This window comes from Nylanderia fulva, unplaced genomic scaffold (genome assembly GCF_048542155.1).
Source record: "Nylanderia fulva isolate GAGA-0341 unplaced genomic scaffold, ASM4854215v1 Scaffold6, whole genome shotgun sequence".
NCBI classification, from domain to species: Eukaryota; Metazoa; Arthropoda; class Insecta; order Hymenoptera; family Formicidae; genus Nylanderia; species Nylanderia fulva.
In genome coordinates, this window is record NW_028190698.1 from 218,097 (window position 1) to 236,101 (window position 18,005).

Consider the following 18,005-nt stretch of genomic DNA (forward strand, 5'->3'; position numbering starts at 1 on the left):
TTCGCGCTCGACGCCTTCTTTTCCATTCCGGATTATATAACCATGTTCGCGCGAGGATGAGAGAGAGAGAGAAGGGCCGAGCATGGTGGTGCGAAAACACGTTTCGCCGCGGAATACCCGGACCCTCGTTTCGACGTTTTAATTGTTTCGTGCTCGCGCGCGGGAGAGTGCGAGATGAGAAAGTGGAAACGAGGGAGACGGCCCGAGCAGGGATGATATAAATATACGGGACGTTTAAAAAGTGCTTAAGCGCGTAGCCGGCCACCTAACCCACCCCCGGCGGTTGCGGTAACGAGGGTGAGACCGGCGAAAATTTAGCGTAAAAACCCGGAGGTTAAGCGAGAATTAAGCGCCGGCAGAAGGAGAGGAAGACAGAGAGAACAAGAGAAAGAGAGGGGTGGGTGCCAGTGAATTAAATGAGCTTCTCAATGTTTTCCACCTCTTGCGTGTCATTCAACCGCGTCTCCCGCCTCGCCTTTTGATCGGATTATATCGAGGTGTTTTCGCAATTCCCACGGATAATTAATTAATCGAAACTGAATTTCTCACACCCGACCTTTTTCATAGCTCTCGATTCTTTTCGCAATATTTTATTTATTCTAGAAATGATGAGACTCTTTGTCCAAACTTGTAGGAAAAATTGACCCATGTTAGTAAATCGAATCAGCGTTACAAAGTTTAATAATTATTATATCGCGCTCTATTTGTTATAATTAAAAAACAATTACAAAAAATAGAAACATATATATTTGTATTTCGATTCTTGATGAGAAAGAAATATGATTATTTCAATTTCCTTCTTAATCTCTCTTTATGGAGATGTACTATGAAACATAATTGAAAATATTCCAAAAAATTACCCACTAAGAGTGTAAATTTGCGTTTTCCGCATTAATCCTGATTCTTCTACCCTATTGTGCGATTCTGACAAAGCCCCCAACTGGGTTAAATGTACGGACGTCGTTCGCCACGATAAATTCGCGTTCGCCAAAGTCCCGCCATATTCAAAATTCGAATTTGGCAGTAGGGGCATTCATTTTGCGGGTTCGGGCTTTCTCAGATATATGGAAATTTCCTTAGCCGGAAACGCGCGGCGTATTCAGAGGGGAGGCCAAGTAATATAAATTCAAATCAGTCCCTGTTTTCTCACACAACAAACTTGGAGGAACTCCGAAGCTGGTTCTCCGACGGTAGTTACTACCTCCTTCCTACCCTCCTCCTCGTCCTCTCCGCGAACTAAGTACCTTCCTGTCCTGCCAGTTACCACCCCCTTAATGAAGATATGTGACAGAACCAACCGCGCTGTATACGAATCTCTACACATTTCGTCTCGTTATATATACTTCTCGCAGACGAAAATCTGAAAAATGTGATAACGAATTAATATAGATATAATGTCGCATACATATATTACTCGACTGATTTAGGATATTCTGAATATGCAACTTCTCGTTACCTCCAGACGATTTAATCTTAAACAACGATAGGTAAATTTGAACAACGTAACTATTACGATGGAGTTAATTTGATCTCAGTAAATAAACGGCGCTATAATTCATACCAGGATAAATGTTCACGTACACAGCAAATAGTGGGATAAATAAGGAGGTCTGCATCGATCATGTAATTGATAATAATTATCGTAAAAAACTGCAACACTGTCCGCAAGATTTTCGATCAAATTATGATATTAATATTTTTCCATTTCTTCGAAACTGTTCCCAAAAAATTGCTGGCAATTGTATTACAATTATTTATCCGTCTCCCCATAATTATTGAAGGAAATATTGAAATTTTTCAAGCCGACAGCAGAGTTGTCAAACGTAATTCCTCGCCTAAAATACCGTCTCGTAAATCATACCTCGCGTGCACGGGGTCGTAAGAAGTCGAAGGATTATATCACGAAATCAATTTGCCGGTCCAATCTCGAAGGAGTTTGGCCGGGAGAATTGACGATGAAGGAGGAAACGGGGGGGCAGGAAGGAGAGAGTGTGTTTCGCGTTCCTTTCCACTTCCCCTCCACTCGTCTTCGTCGTGCCACCACCGTCGCATCGGCCCCTTAATACCCGCCGCGATTTCCATAATCTTGGGAGGCGCCCTGGCACCCCCTTATAATATAATAATATACGTTAGAGAGGCCATATATATATATATATATATATATACACGCGCGCGTTCCAAGGGATTGCAAAATGGCCGACCACGTTAATGCCCCCTTAATATTTAGGGATCTTGCACGTCTGCCAGCTTCGAAGCCGAAGCACCTCCTGCCGTTCCCTCTTAAAATCCACTTTACTACCCCTATTAAGATAAAATATATTTCCGACTGAACCGATACTTTTGTTTGCCACGAGATATTTTTAGGAGAGCTGTGCCTAATTACAAACTAATTAAAAAAAAATTTTTTTTTAAATATAATAATTAAAATTGTATATAAAAATAATGCATAATTAGAATTTCTGGAATTTTAAAATAAAAATTTCGAATACCAACTATTCCACAAACGCATTGTATATATTACCTCTTTTGAATTTCCCGTATTTTATTCCCGCAAACGACATTCCGCGTCGGAATCTTAACTCGGAAACGTGGCGAATCGACGATATCGCAAGGTAAGGCAATGCGAGGCAAGGCAAGGCAAGGCAAGGCAACGCAAGGCGACGTGGTTCCGTAACTATTCGCGGAATCTGAAAAGTCAAAATTCACGGCGTCATCCCCGCCGATTCCGTGCCGGCTGTCTCTCTTACGTGGTAACGCCGTTGGAAGCGTATAGGTATTGCCAGAGTTCTAGCGAGAGCGTCTGCTGACGACGCGGGGGGATAAGTTGGGAAAAGGGGGACGTGCCCATCCCTCGTTCAACCACCCGGCGAGACCCCCGCGTTGCCCCGCACGACGATACCGGGGGTGGAAGGAAGGCGAGAGAGAGAGTCTAAGGTAGATTATATTATTTCTCCGCCCCTGCCGGGGGCTCACCCGCCATTTTGTGAATGTTAAATCATTTATTGATCCAAGAAGGTGCCACCCACCCTCCTACCCGCGCGACCTACCTCTGAAACGGGACCCACACCACACCATACCGCACCGCACCATGCCGCCGCCACCACCCATCCGAGTACGCCAGCCACCCGACGTCTGAAAGGGGCCGATCCTTATTCTGCAAAGCGAATTTATATACCCACCCTGCGAGAGAGCACGTGTGGGTGAACGTGTGTACGAGGGAAGAGAATTTCGAAACGAACGGCGAATTTATGGCCTCGCGGGGCTCCGGATTTCTCTCCACGGTCCTCTTCCGGCCCTCCTTCAAGGCGGCGCGCCTCCTTCAGACTTCCTCGCGGGAATCCCTTTCCGAAGTTCCGGCGCGGGAAGTCGTCCTTCGTTCCAACCCCGCTGGTACACTCCGGTTCGTCGCGGCTGATTGGACGATGCGCGGATACGCGTACGATGCATCTCCAATCCCGACGTTAAATCTCCGTATGCTTTCATTATTCAACCCTTGTGAAAAATATGCGCACCGTTCGTTTCGAATTTACTCGCCCGCTGATTTAACGCCGAGCCGCGTTATTTCTCCCTTCATTTTTAATATATTATCAAATCTTTTGTGGAGAGAATTTTATTTCAATAAGAATTTCTTCCAAGCGTCAGTTTGTAATTTTGATGAAGAAAAATAAGGAAAAAAATGTCGCGTACTTAATGCGCAGTCTCTTTGAGACGTTGGTTGGAAAAAGGCGAATTTTTCCACGCGCAGAATCGTAAAAATCCAAACGCCAGACGAAGGTGGGGTGGTCAGAAGGGCAGGAAGGGCAATGGAAAAGGAGCGAACGTGCTCGAAAAATAAGGGCGAGGTCAGTCGGACGCGAGCCGCGGAAAAATTCGCGTTAATGTCAACAACTCGTCGCATTCGATGTTATCAGTGCGCTTCATCCTCGCTGAAATTTCGGTGTTACGTCTAATTAGGAATATTTCTTAACGAATAAAACGGCGCAAAACAATGAAACCAGGTAAATACACGCGAATATAAATCCTAATTTTCATCGAGTCAATGATATAATGTTAATCGAAATTGCATTTAAACGAACGCGCGCGATGGAACTAATAGATTTCTTCGTGTCTAACTGCGACAACATTAAAAAGAGAAACGCGCTATATCACCATGTTGTGCCGTCCGCCATCGATTTCCAATTACATTAATTACGTTTCGTTTAATCATACTATTTGATTATTGTTAAATGTGCAAACATTAAACGCGCGTTAAATTTTCATTACGTCAACATTAAACCCGGTCTCTCTGTCGCATTCATATCGCGTGAATTAAAAGCCTGTTTATTGGTAAACGGAACTTTTTAGCAGCAACACCAGATAAAATGTTGAAACAATGATAAATGTAAAACAATAGTATATTTCAGCGCGTACAAAACCGGGTAATGTTTTATATTATATGCATCCACGTAAAATATGTTCGCTGAAAAGAAATCAGAATAATGGCTACGGCTAATTCACGCGAGAATACAATATGCGGTAAAGTGAAATAATACATTCGACCCTTCGATGTTTATAATGAATGCAATTTTGCTATCGATATTTTATCATAAAAAAAAAAAGCAAATTTTCCAAAACCGCCATTTCGCGTCTTCGCGCGAAAGTCGTGATTATTAACGAGCGTTTTCGAGAGTCCCGCCGTCGCGCCACGCCGCGATTATCCCAAAACCTCATGAATTTCGGGGGAGAGATTAGCGATATGATTTTATATTTGATGCGACGGGCAGACGGGCGTTAATCGCGTGAGTCGCGAAACCACGATCGACGATATCGACCGCGAATCGCGCGTCGGTTTAATGCAATTCCGGTCGCAATTTCGCGAAATATGCCGTGCCGGTTCGCGACGCGAGGGTGGAGAAAGACAGAAAAATCGCAAGAAAGTGCAAAAGTTCCGGCCGTAGGCCACAAGTGCCCTAACTATCTCGCTGCCGGAATTCGGAGCACGGCGATTATATGGACGGCGACACCGAAATCTCGGTGGCCGTCGAAATTTGCGGGACGGACGCGCGAACGAGCGCCCTCGCCGACCCCCTCGTTGTCCGAATTCGCATTCCGACGCACCAAACTACCACCTCCCCCTCTGAAAACCCCCTTTTGTCACCCTATGCCGGGCAAACCAATTCCGTTCACCTCGGTTTTCCCCAACGGACAGTTGATAGTTCGATAGAAAATTATCCACGAAGCGTTGTCGAGAAAATATTTCATTTTACGCTATAGGATACATCGTCTTTAAATCAAATTCTCTTTAATAAATTCGAGCTGAAAGATTTCTATCGATACTCTGGGAAGAATTATGCAAGTACGCAAAAAAACCCATTCTTTATACGTATCACATTTTAAAATTATGCGCACGCAATTTCAATATATCTATCTCGCATTATTTACTGTATCGACCTGGCACAGATAATTATATTTGGTTGGGTTCACACACATACACACACACATCGTTCGTATACGTTCTATATCGAATAAATTATCTCGTATCAATCATCGCGCTTCTAATGTGCTAGAAAATTAAACAATTATGCGTTATTACCGGCGACAAATAAAAGAATTTATTTTCTAAGAATCAATTTACTATCGTTCCGTCACTATCAATTTAGAAATACAAAGATCCATTTATATTTAACGCATATGTACTTTTTCAATCTTTTCCTTTTAATAAATACTCGTAAAATCATGCCTTTATGATAGATATTCGCTTCCAACATCTTCTTATTAAAGTAGATGATAAAGCAAGCATTAATATCGTTATAGCGTAAGAAGCAAGTTTGAACAGAACGGCTCTATTAATCATGACATGTCAGATTACATATTTTACGTTTGCTAATAACTTTCTGAATGTTTTCGAAAACACAATATATCATATCATATTTTATGGGATACCAAACTAATTTTCGACAAGATATTTTGAAAGAAATCAATTCGAGATTGACTCGAAAGTATCAAAGATTGGTGCGCGAAGCTCCGTGATAAACCGTAGAAAATTGCCGAGGGCTAGAGCTAGGCTTAGGCCCATGGAAAATGCGGGGTTTCAATTTGTTGGTCGAGTTCCGAGACGTGCTCGCGGCGTAGGGTGTACGGGGCGCCATAGTTCGGCGGCCCCACCCCTGACGCGCCGTTTTGCCTAGGGTCGAAGGGGTGGACGAGGGATGACGCGGAGGCGAGAGAGGGTTGCGAATGATATAGGGGCGGCGACGCCATTTTGAATTAGCCGTGCTTAGAGGAGCAAGTAAGAGCGAGCCCGAGAACCAAAGGCTAGAGAAAGAAAGCCGTTTGCCTGAAAAGATGAAAGAGAGGGGGTGCAATTTTTATGAGAGCTCTTAGCAATGGTTGCCGGGATTCACTCTCTCCTCGGATGTGTCTTCGCCAAAGACCGTATACGAATGGTTGTTTAGACCTCACTTTCGTCTAAACAACCACCTCGTGATTTCTATTTATAATCGTTCATTTATCTCCACGCGATTGAAAAAGTTCGCGAATCTACTTTTTTCAACGAACATGGCATTATGTAATATGTTTTTTTGCAGAAATATCGAAATCGAGTATTTCAATACCACTTTTAATCATTAATCAATTTACGCGATGTCACAAGCGTCGTCGCTTCGGAATGCGATGTGAGATGCTCTTGCAATATTGCATTTACTTGCTGCGCGTAATCAGGTTATCATGAATTATATCGCATCAACGTTGCGCTATATTATATCGGGAATGAATATAATACAGTGTACCACATAGAACGTGGATTATTACAAGCATTCATTGTAAAATACTGAATTAGAACACGTGGCACAAAATCATTTTTAGAGATTCATCGTGTGATTAAATGATAGTCTCATTATAATTATGAGTAATTAATGTATAATTGGCGAAATAAACACATTTCTATTCTATAATCATATTTTTTTCGCGAGCTCTGCACCGTTGCATTTGCATTAGCAATATTGCATTAGCAATGGAAAATTTTTCGAGATCAATTTTTTGTTTTAAAGAACAATTGTAACTGCATTTAATAAATATTTTTAATAAATTAACGATCGATTATTAATTATCATACATATTCTTTTTCAAGAAAAATGAAGTCTTTTTAGATTAGGGAGTAATTTGTTCGATATTATCATCGCGCAACAATAATGTAAGTAAATATTATGCAACTTAAAAAATGTTTAATAATTTTTATCTGCAAATAAATACGACACGCATGCCCTCTATCACCTTTCTGTCATTGATAAAAAGGAAATCATTCTATTCGATGCAATGTCTGTAACAGAAAGATATATTTCGAGTGCCGTTAGTAAGTAGCAGATGGCACGAGCTGGAATTTCTACAAAGCCGATACAAGTAGAGATCTACTATTCCACATTAAGAAGATAGTATTAAATTAATTAACAAGAAGAAGTCATTAATATTAAGGGGACACTTGAAAAAAAAATATCGACAAAATTTTTAAAAAAATAATTGCATAATTACGCGTAGAAAAACGGAAAAATGAGATTGCGCAAGAGGGCAAGTTGGAGTGAATCCAGTGGAGAATAGGGCAACAAGCGCATGTATCAAGTGCTTGTAAAGTGGTCTTAAATTTCCTGGTTTTAAGCAGGGTGGATACGCGGAAAAATCTATGACCTAGCTTAAAAGGGCGCTTCTAATTGTGCTGGCACGCCGGAGGCCGTTAAAGTAAGTCTTGACTAGAAACGTTCGTACAATGAAAAGCAGAAAGAAAAGAATAAAGAGGATTGATAAGGAACGAGGTACTTAACCGATTGCCGTGCAAAAGGAGGAAAAGCAACCTTTAAACGCGACTAATTATCGCGAGAGGCAAAGCGATTTTTCGCCGCGTTTAAAATATCGAACGCTCTCTCGGCACAAATTTCAATTATCAGGCTTTTCAATTATTAAGGCTGACAGCCATCAATTTGGCCAGTAATTATAAATTAAATATGCAATTGTCTCAAATGGTGTTGCACGTGCGTAGTTTTCTATGGGTTTGCGCAATTGCACTTGAACAATTTTGCGTCATGGAAATATTGATCGTGCGTCGAATCGCATTATGATAATCACAAATCTCGTTTATGACATTCATTCGCAATTAAAGCGATGAAAGAATATCTTATTTACATACTTATCATATAGATCATGGTCAATCGATCAGTCGCGAGTGATTGATCAGACAGTTAAGAAATTGCACACGTGGTTAAATGAAAGGGAGAGAAAGGGAGAGAGAGGGAGAAGCGATAAGATTCGCCGTGGAACGAGAAGCAGGTCCGATGAAATTTATAATTTGCCGAAGTTCCTCTGGCGTGGGCGATAATGGGGCCCGAGTTGCTTTGGGTCTAGCTTCGTTCCTTTTTAAGTTTTAAATAGTTTCGCGCGAGTTTTAATTAGGAAATTCATCCCACCGCCCCATTCGCCTCTATTATGCTCAACCAACCCCATGAGCGGCGACGAGGTGATGGTCCGTTGAAAGGGGGCACAAAAAAGCACGACGGTCATCGTTTTTTTTTTTTTTTTTTTTTTTGGTTTTTTTTGGTTTTTTTTATAGGTAACAGAAACGAAAATTATACGGCGAACTTATAACGAGGTAAACTTTTCGTACCGATCGTGTTATTAAGTAATTACGCTGTAGTTCGATCGTAAAATAGCGGCTTTTTCTTCACCCTTTCTTTGTTCGTTTCTGCAAAAAAAAAAATTCTTAAACGCTTCCGGCGTTTCAAGTTTTTTACGAGATTATGATTTATATCGATAAGGATAGTAGTATATGTGTATATTCATTAAGAATTTAATTGATATTTTTCAATGTCGAATTGCTTAATCGGAATTTTACAAGAATCATTTCTGCGTCGCGGTATTTTTATTGGATCTTTTTTACTGACTTATATAACATAATTACACAAGTATAAAAAAATAACCACGTAATTATTTAATTAAAATTTTTCCTCGATCGTCAATATGTTAGAAAAAGATTTTCTTTTTATAGATATGTATGTACAGAAAATATATTCGTTTGCAACTTATGAGTAATTCTCTGCTACAAACAACAAATATTTTGAACTTCAATAATTACACATAATGAATATGAATCATCATGCATTATTTATTAATATGTGATGCTATATTTTTTAATATCATGCATGAATTAATCGATTAGATAAAGAAACGCACGCTCCTTGTTATTTTTTTATAAATGTGTTGTGATTAGAAAGATTTTCCTGAAACACGCAGATATCTAAAAATAATTAAATCACAAATCATTTATTAAGATTTGCTTGATGCATCTTAGATGTTTTTTACATTCCAATCTATATTCATATATATATATGCATATGTATGTATCTATATACGGCTTACGCAAATCCGGATATAAAGCGGACATTGGAACAAATGAAAAGTATTCGTCACGTTCCGAGACACCTTGAGAAAGTCGTAAACAGAGAAACGGGAAAGGGAAATCGAAGCGCGTCTTTATTGTATTCCGCGAGGCCGGTAGCATCGATCGCCGTACTTTTTGCCTTTCCCCTTTCGCTTTGATACGACCCGGCTTGAGAAGCATCATTCCCTTTCTCCTCCCTGCCCCCTGTCCATAGCAACTCTCCCCCGACGACCCCCGTGCTACAGCAGCCACCCCTCCGGCAACCCCATTCGCCGTTTACTTTATTCTTATCTAAAATACTGGGGAGAGAGGCGAAGGTGGTTGCGTCCCTCACTCTTTCTTCCCGACTCTCGCCTCGCCACACCACCCTCCATCCTCGTCCACCCCCAACAGCACCCGCGGTCTTTCTTCCCTCGGGCTGCTCGAGAGGATGGAGGTGACCCACCTCCACCTCCAACTTGGTCTTCTCTCAAGGAGCGGAAGGAGCAAAAAGCTCAGAAAGAAGCGAAAGAGAGGCGGGAGAGACTTGACTCGGCTGGTAGTGGGGAAGCTCGCGATCATTTTTAGAGGTTTGTTTGCCCTCGCAGCTCGCGGCGGAGATCGCACGGGGAGAGTAGAAGGGTCAGATGTAATACTATATATATTTAGATACTTGGCTCTCTCTCTTTCCTTCGACGATGTACGCGTCGGCGTGTTCATTAAATCTTTAATGCAAAGTAACGACGTAGCTCTCATCACACGTTAATAACTATATGAAAAGATATAATTTTTTTTTTCTCAAATGTATTTTTAAATCATCAAAAGTAATTGAAGAAAATATATTGTTTGAAAAGTCTGTCACATTAATTTGTATAATAAATTTAATTCCATTTATAGATCGCCTATAAACGAGATAGAGGAAGAAAAGGAGAGACGAGTGTGACAAGTTGTGTAACAAAAAAGTGATATGTCTGAAATAAAATATAACTCTATCGGGTCACCGTAACGATTTGCACGGCGTATTTTTCCCTTTAGGCGATAAAACAAGATTGCGCCGTTTCCATGGCGGGTGGCAATTAAGGACTTCGGGCGGTATTCTCGGCCATCCCCTGCCTTTTTACGACTGGACCGATCCTAAACCTTCCCGCTCAACCACCCCTCGTTGTTTCCTCGTGTTCTCCAGCGACTTTACGAGGCTGCCCTCCGGAGCCACTCTTTATCGCCTCGCCTGCACTTTTTAGAGGTAAAAGTCTCGTACGGTGACTTAAAATTACCAACTTTTTAATATCCTACAATCTACGTTTGCCTAAAGTAGTTACTTTGGAAGATTCAAAAAACACTTTAGCCCTTGTTTAATTAAAAATATTTTCTTAAATATGCCTTCTTGTGTTTCTTAATTACTTCCCGATGTTTGGACACGCAAAATGGAATTATAATGAATGAAAACAAGTGATCTTATATATTATAACTTATTCTACATTTCTCTCTTTTCGATTAATGTACAATATTTAATTAGATGATATTTACGGTTGTAAAATTGAATAATTGACAGAATTTATACAGGATATTTGAAAAGATTTAAAACTTTTTTACTCTGTTTGATTTCTTTTATATTGCGCATATATTATTATTTGCATCGAAATGCAAATAAATAGATTAAAAGAATATATTTACATATAATTTTTCCGCTACAAAACTTACACACTCCAATAATATGTCACGGTCATCATATAGAAGAATTGGTATTTCCTGAGTTATGCTTTTCAAGCGACGAGCGAAAGGAACTCTAGCAAAGGCGCAGGCCGCTTTGTAAAACCTCTGAAAGAGCCACTGATTAGAAACTCTTGAAAAAAATTTGACCGAAAAGGCTTCCGGGTGCCCAGTTGCAAAACCTGTTTTACGATAGCCGAATTTTCAACCCTTCCTCTTCCGCCTTCGGCCCCTTTGCATCGACCCCTCTCGCCCGTTTGCCCCAGTAACCTCTGGGGTAAGAAATTATTGGACTCCTGAGAAATATTTTAGATCTGCGCTCGCAGTAAAATTGCGCGAAAAATAGACATTTACTCGCTTTTATCAGAAAGATATTTCAATAAAACTCCTTTTGAACAGCGATTCTAAATAGGAAACTTATCTTGAAATCTTGAAATGTTTTATATTAATTTATACATCTTTTTTTTCAATAACTACATTATTTAATTTCATTTATATTTTTCTACAATTAATTAGATTCTACACTTGTGCAACATCACGAGATCATTCAATTTCTTTACGCAATCGCAAAGAAAATCGTGGAAAAAGACGAGCGGAAACGTGACTAGTGCAAAGTTCATTGTGGCCACGAGCGACGTAAAAACAAAGCTTCTTAAATTTATGGTACAATCAAGAAGTCTTTATTATTTTCCCAGTGACGCCGCATCGCCATCTTTTGTTTTTGCCCTCTGCCTTGCCTTATGATGTCATAATTTATCCAGCCGACGTCCTCTCCCAACTATTGTCCCTTTCAAGACATTATCAAAGGAACGAAATCTTTGCTCATCCCTCCATTTCGCAGACGCGGAATAGCGAGAGATTTATAACCATTTTCTTCTTTTTTTTTTTTTTAAGAATCGATTAATCATTGTCACTATAATTACGATGAGTTCATCGGAGAATAATCTTAAAACCTCGATAACTATACTTATGTCAAAATTGGATTAACATCAATATATATGTATATGCAAATAATTATATCTAATCATATGCAGAATCATACAAAGCGATGCCGCTAAATAAAGATACATACAATGCGCAAAATATGTATATATATTTAAATTATTGCGATTTTAAGCCGACTATTTTATGTTGCAAGATCACGTTAAAATCTATTCCTAAAATTTTTTCTGCAATTTATTTTCCAAGGTATATAAAATTATTAAAAGAAGTATAATTATATTAAACTTGAAAAGACACTGAAAACGTCTTGTCGTGTGAATGCATAAGATAACACAGTAAGGTCAACATTTATTTATTTCGAAATCGGTTCCGCGTGCGAATGCTTATTAATACAAAGTTCGGCGATGGAAATGCAAATGTGCCTTAATTAATGCGAACCGGGAGGCAATACGCTTCTTCTCGTTCTTAGCAGGATGCTTTCATCACGATACAGGCGATCGGCGTATAATCGAAAAGCTAAGCGACGGGAAAATTGCGATCGGAGGGTGACCAATCGCCCGTGAAAATTGAAAAACTATTTCGATCTATAGCGCTCGCATAGTGGAATACCGGAGTTTACCACCTTACTACCACATTTAGCCCCGCAATTGACTCTCCCTTAATCCACCACGTTACGCGGTTGAACTGTACTTAATATATATGTATATAATATATTCTCCAAGCTTATTCTCAATTATTATAAAGCGATCAACACGGATAATAAACGTGAACATTAAATTTTCACATTCTACTCACCTCGCGCGCATTGTAACAGAATAGCAATCCTACATGTATACTTCGAAGGTATTCAAGTCAGTATAATATTTACCTGCCATACATTATCTTCGAAACGCGCTATTACATCGCGGCATAATTGTAACGTTCATAACAGCATACATAATTAATAATGGCAGCGTCGAGCAATACGTGACCGGAAGAACACTGATTGCATCGTCTGCACACGTTATATTGTAAACCAAATCTGTATGATCATATAATCGTATATCTAAAATATCTTGTACGCGCGCAAGAGAAAGGAGAAGGGAAAACGACATTCGTTGCGCAGAACAAAAGGATCCTCTACGAGCAGCTGTGCAATATATCGACCCCTGGTCGAGAATTTTCGAAGGCCGGTTTACGTGCGATTGGTCAGGTGAGATTTGCATACCGGTCAAACGAGGCTGGTAATGTTTCACGGTCATATACGTTCGTATACAAAATATAGTATACATCAATCAGTATGCGTTCGTGATTCGGTTTAGTGCCCTGATGTCCTTCTAAAGAGTTCGGTTTAATCAGTCAGACGAAATTCAGTGGATAGAATTAGACGCATTAATCAGTTGTTGTTAGCGCGTAAAGCGATTTCTGTAGACGTCGTTAATTTTTTTTTGTCAGATTTTAGAATTCAAGAATTGAATTCAAGAAATAAATGTGATGTGAATTTAGAGATATTTTTATTGAGTTGCACGACAATAAAATTAGTATACGGAAAAAATACCTCCTACCTCTTTAGTTTAACTCAAATCTGTTGATAATAAATGCATCGATTAAAATAATTGACAATTCCATTAATTTTATTCAATTTAAAATTTTCATTCATTTAAATTAGGTATTATAATTTTTTGGCAGGTTTTAAAATGATTTAAATGTTATCGTGAAATTTCGACAATCGCTTAAATGATTAAACCGCGTTTATACCTCGTGGAAAATCACATTCACTAGCTGATCTCACACATAGTGTCCCGTGGTTGCATCATATAACGTATACGTAGTACACGCTACATTTATACCCGTAATTTAATATTCCCTCGATCGCGCGGATCGTGCGAGATCGAGCAATGGGCGAATTAATTAAATTCCAGCAGCGCACGGCAAGCCTTCGGCTCGTTTCGCGTAATTGTGCGTTTCGTCTTATTAACGCGATCATTAAATTATCCAAAATTCGGAGAGCGTCTCATAAGTATTGTACTCACAATCAAAATGCGACTCGTGTCGTTCTATCAACATCTATCAAGTACAAACAAGCAAAATTCATCAATTCTCTACAAAAAAAATATTTTGTCATTAATATTTTATACATATGCATATAAATTTTTTTATTTTTTTTTTGTTTGTTTCTTATTGCATGTAAAATTAAAAAACTCTGACATATAAATTCAAGTATGAAAATAAAAGCCAGATACAGAAATAAGATATGTCACAAACTTTTTTTTGAATATTTAATTTATAAAACGCATTAAATTAAAAATTTATAAACAAGCTTATTTAATGTTTATTTAATTTGTAAATGTTAATTTGTATTTTAATTTTAAAACAAATTAAATTAAAAAAATTAAAAAACATTTTTATTGTGCCTAATTTCTGCGTCTGACTCTTTTATTATGTAGTTTCCTATCTGTGAATTCTTCTTTATTTAAATTTGTAAAATACATTAAATAAGAAATGTAAAAACAAGTTCATTTAATGTTTATTTAATTTGTAAAATTTTAATATGTTAAAATGAAGTAAAGAAGTTGAAAAACATGTTTGTTGCGCTTAATTTCTGCGTCTGACTCTTTTTTATATTATATAGTTTCCTACCTGAATTTGTATTTATATTTTATATATAGCTTGAGGCTCCACGACATTTCTGTTCATACTTTATATTATTAAATCTTTAATTATATCTTCAGTTGCTTATAAGTATTCGGACTGATATACATACTGAATTTTATTAATTTTCGCGCGAAACCGCCTATTATCTTATTTATTTCCGTGACATTTTCTGCTTCATATTTACTTGTCCGACGGCTTCTGCTACCTTATTTATTTCCACGATATTTCGCTGATCAATAAGTCACAGTCGTTCGACCATTTTAATTAGTTAGTGAAGTCATAGCTATCATTTACTTGTCTTATAAATTAATTAAAGAGCTCTCACATAATTCTACATATACTGTACGAGACAATTAGATTATCAAGTTCAAAAGCAATCAATTAATTGCCGCGCTGCAAACTCTTTCTTTATCAATGAATTAATGTTACAATAATCAATAATAATGAATAATGGAAATAATCGTTATTACACTCACAAACAATTAATCACTCTTGTCAAGACATTAATAAAATATTGAAGCAAAATGTGCAACTCAAAGGATTCAGATATATTCCTTATCTTTATGTGCACATACAAAAAAAGTAACATTAAAACATATTATAATAAGTTACAACTCATCTTTTGCAAGAAATAAAAGATCTTAAAATCGTTCTTTTTCACGAGAAAAAAATTTGCGAAAATTTCCGAAGAGATGCAAAAAGAAGAACATGGTCGATTAGCGATTTCCACTTATATCCCCAGTCGTTTCCATTTACGAGTCGGCGGATCCGCTGCAAATTTTTGCATTCGACCAGCATGCAGAAAAGTAGGAAAGATCCGCGGAGAAAATGGGAAAACAGAAACACGACTCACGATTTCTTGCATACCTTTCGCATTACTGGCCCCATCCTCCTCTCACCCTCTTTCCTTTCCACCCACAAACTCCCTTTCTTCTCCACGAGGTTCGTCTCTCCCTCGCGCGCTTTTCTCTTCTCTGATATCTCTTGTATTTTTACCTCCTTTTTCCTTCCTTTCGACTCGTCGCTCCCACCTTCCGCTGTTGTTGCAATAAAAATAAAGATCTGAAGGTGTCTTGCGCCATTTCGAACCGGGAAAGACGCCGCCGGTTAATACGCCTAGGAAAATTAAAAAGAAATGCCATCTGAAAAAGCATAATGATCAATAAAAATATATTTAAAATTTGTAAAATAAAATATTTCAACTTATATATAAATTTTCAAATTTTATCATATTCTCTAAAGAACAATTAATATCTAATCACGCAATATGAGTTATTTATATATGTTATATAGATTAAATTTAAAAAATATTAAAATATTGATATTAAAAAAACAAAGCTAAGATAATTGTACATTTTTTTGAACACAGTTTTTCAAACTATATTTTTCCCTTGCAAAACTGGATTTTTTACATTATACTTTTCTTTCATTCGACACGAAGGATATTGGTCAGATTCTTGTCGGTGACCGCCCTTTCTTCGATCTCCGAAAATATTCTCGGCCATTTTTCGCCCCCACCAATCCCCCACGCAGTCCACCCTTCGAAAGAAAAGCAGTAAAGTTGCGAAGATGGGAGAACCGTAGGGGATAAAACAATGGAAAAAGTACCGCCATCTTTAATTCCATCTCTATTCATCTTACCGAGGGTAGGAGGCGAATGGTTAACTGAGCGAAGGAAAAAAAAAGAATAGAGTAGGATCGATACATAAATTCAGTTTTGCTTCTCTTTTTAAATTTTGTACAACCAGCATACATAACTAAATATTTCAATAAGCTATGCTAAAAAAATGATTGTGTTTTCGATATCATAAATATTTATATAATTATGGCAACCTGAAAAAAAAAGAATATGAATTGCTGTATTATTACTGCTAAATCAAAACTATGAATGATATTTTTTGGATCTTTTACATGTTATGTCTGTAATGCATTATCAATTCCAATGTATGATAATAATTTTAATGAAAACATCAAGTCCAATGATTATTCTTTATAAATATTATAAAAAATTCCCCTCAGATTAAAGATCAATGTAATCGACGGTTAACTCTATTACAGGAGGACCTTTGACCGATGGATTTTACCCCAAGGATGTACCTAATGTATTCCAGTACGATCAAAATCAACAGATTTAGGTCACAGATGGTAATATGGAGATGCCATCATTGCAAGCAACTAACGGTACATGCACACTGAATCATTGTACAAAAAATATTGTTATTAATTAATAAATTAATTAACTGAAATAATTTTGCTTATGTCGTATTCATAATTCATTAACACGAAAGTCATTTTAACAATCCAACATCATTATCCTTATCGTTTGTCGTTATAGTTGCAAGGGAGTGATAAGATAGAAAGAAGAGATACATATCTTATGACGGAATTATAACTAGTAAAATACAGTTTTAAATGTCTTTGGTAAGTATTGATTTATAAATTAAAATTTGGTGAAAATTCAGTTTTAAAATAAATTATGCTTGTAATAAAATACCTATAGAAGAAACACACGTTTACTAATAGATATTGTATTTTGAAGATCTTCTAGAATGAAGATTCGTTATCTTGAAGACTTTAATATAAAGATTGACTAACTTGTATTATGATTAATTTTATCTTACTTAAAAATACATCCATCACATAGAAGAGTCGTTATATAATCGTAATCATATTTATTTTTATATCGTATAAACTAAAAAATAATTGAATCTTTAACAAGTAATCGAAATTATTTATATCAATTAAATAATCATGTGCTGTCTTTTTTTTCGTTTCCCTCCCGTTTTTCTATTCGATCATAATAAATATTATCTAATCCTTCTCTCTAGCAAAAAATATCGTACATAATAATATAAATATTATGAAATATTATTTATCACTTTTTTTTCAATTCAAATATATTTGTTGATCGAATCTTTATTTGCTTTTTCTATAAAAATTTCAATCTGTTGTATTCATTGTACTTTATGTTATATTGAATTATAATGTCAGGGACAAATAAATGTGAATTCTTTTTTATGTAATACATATGTGTTACGTAAAATAATCCTATTATTAATTTTTTGTATACTTTGATGTTTTCATAATACAAATTGCTAAAATATATCGAATGTTTTTTTCGGCTTGATTGTTAAGTAACATTTACCACAAAATCTATTTTTTTATACACATATTAAATTGTGCATTTAAATTATACATTTACTAATGTAAAATAAAAAGTTTTCGATATATTTATACTGTATCAAAAACTTCACAATGTATAAAAAAACTAATATTTATTTATCGAATATATCATATTTTTGATCCATCCATTTATAATATTTTGTAAATATCCAAG

At 37.1% G+C, this 18,005-nt stretch overlaps 1 long non-coding RNA gene across 1 annotated transcript in view; it reads left to right on the forward strand.

Annotated features, from left to right (window-relative positions):
- Window positions 1-16,860, forward strand: part of LOC146720819 (uncharacterized) — a 121,965-nt gene extending 105,105 nt beyond the window's left edge. The window contains exon 3 of the long non-coding RNA XR_014925910.1: window positions 16,727-16,860. This is a non-coding gene — a long non-coding RNA (uncharacterized LOC146720819). The remainder of the gene's footprint in view (window positions 1-16,726) is intronic.
- Window positions 16,861-18,005: the final 1,145 nt, after the last annotated feature.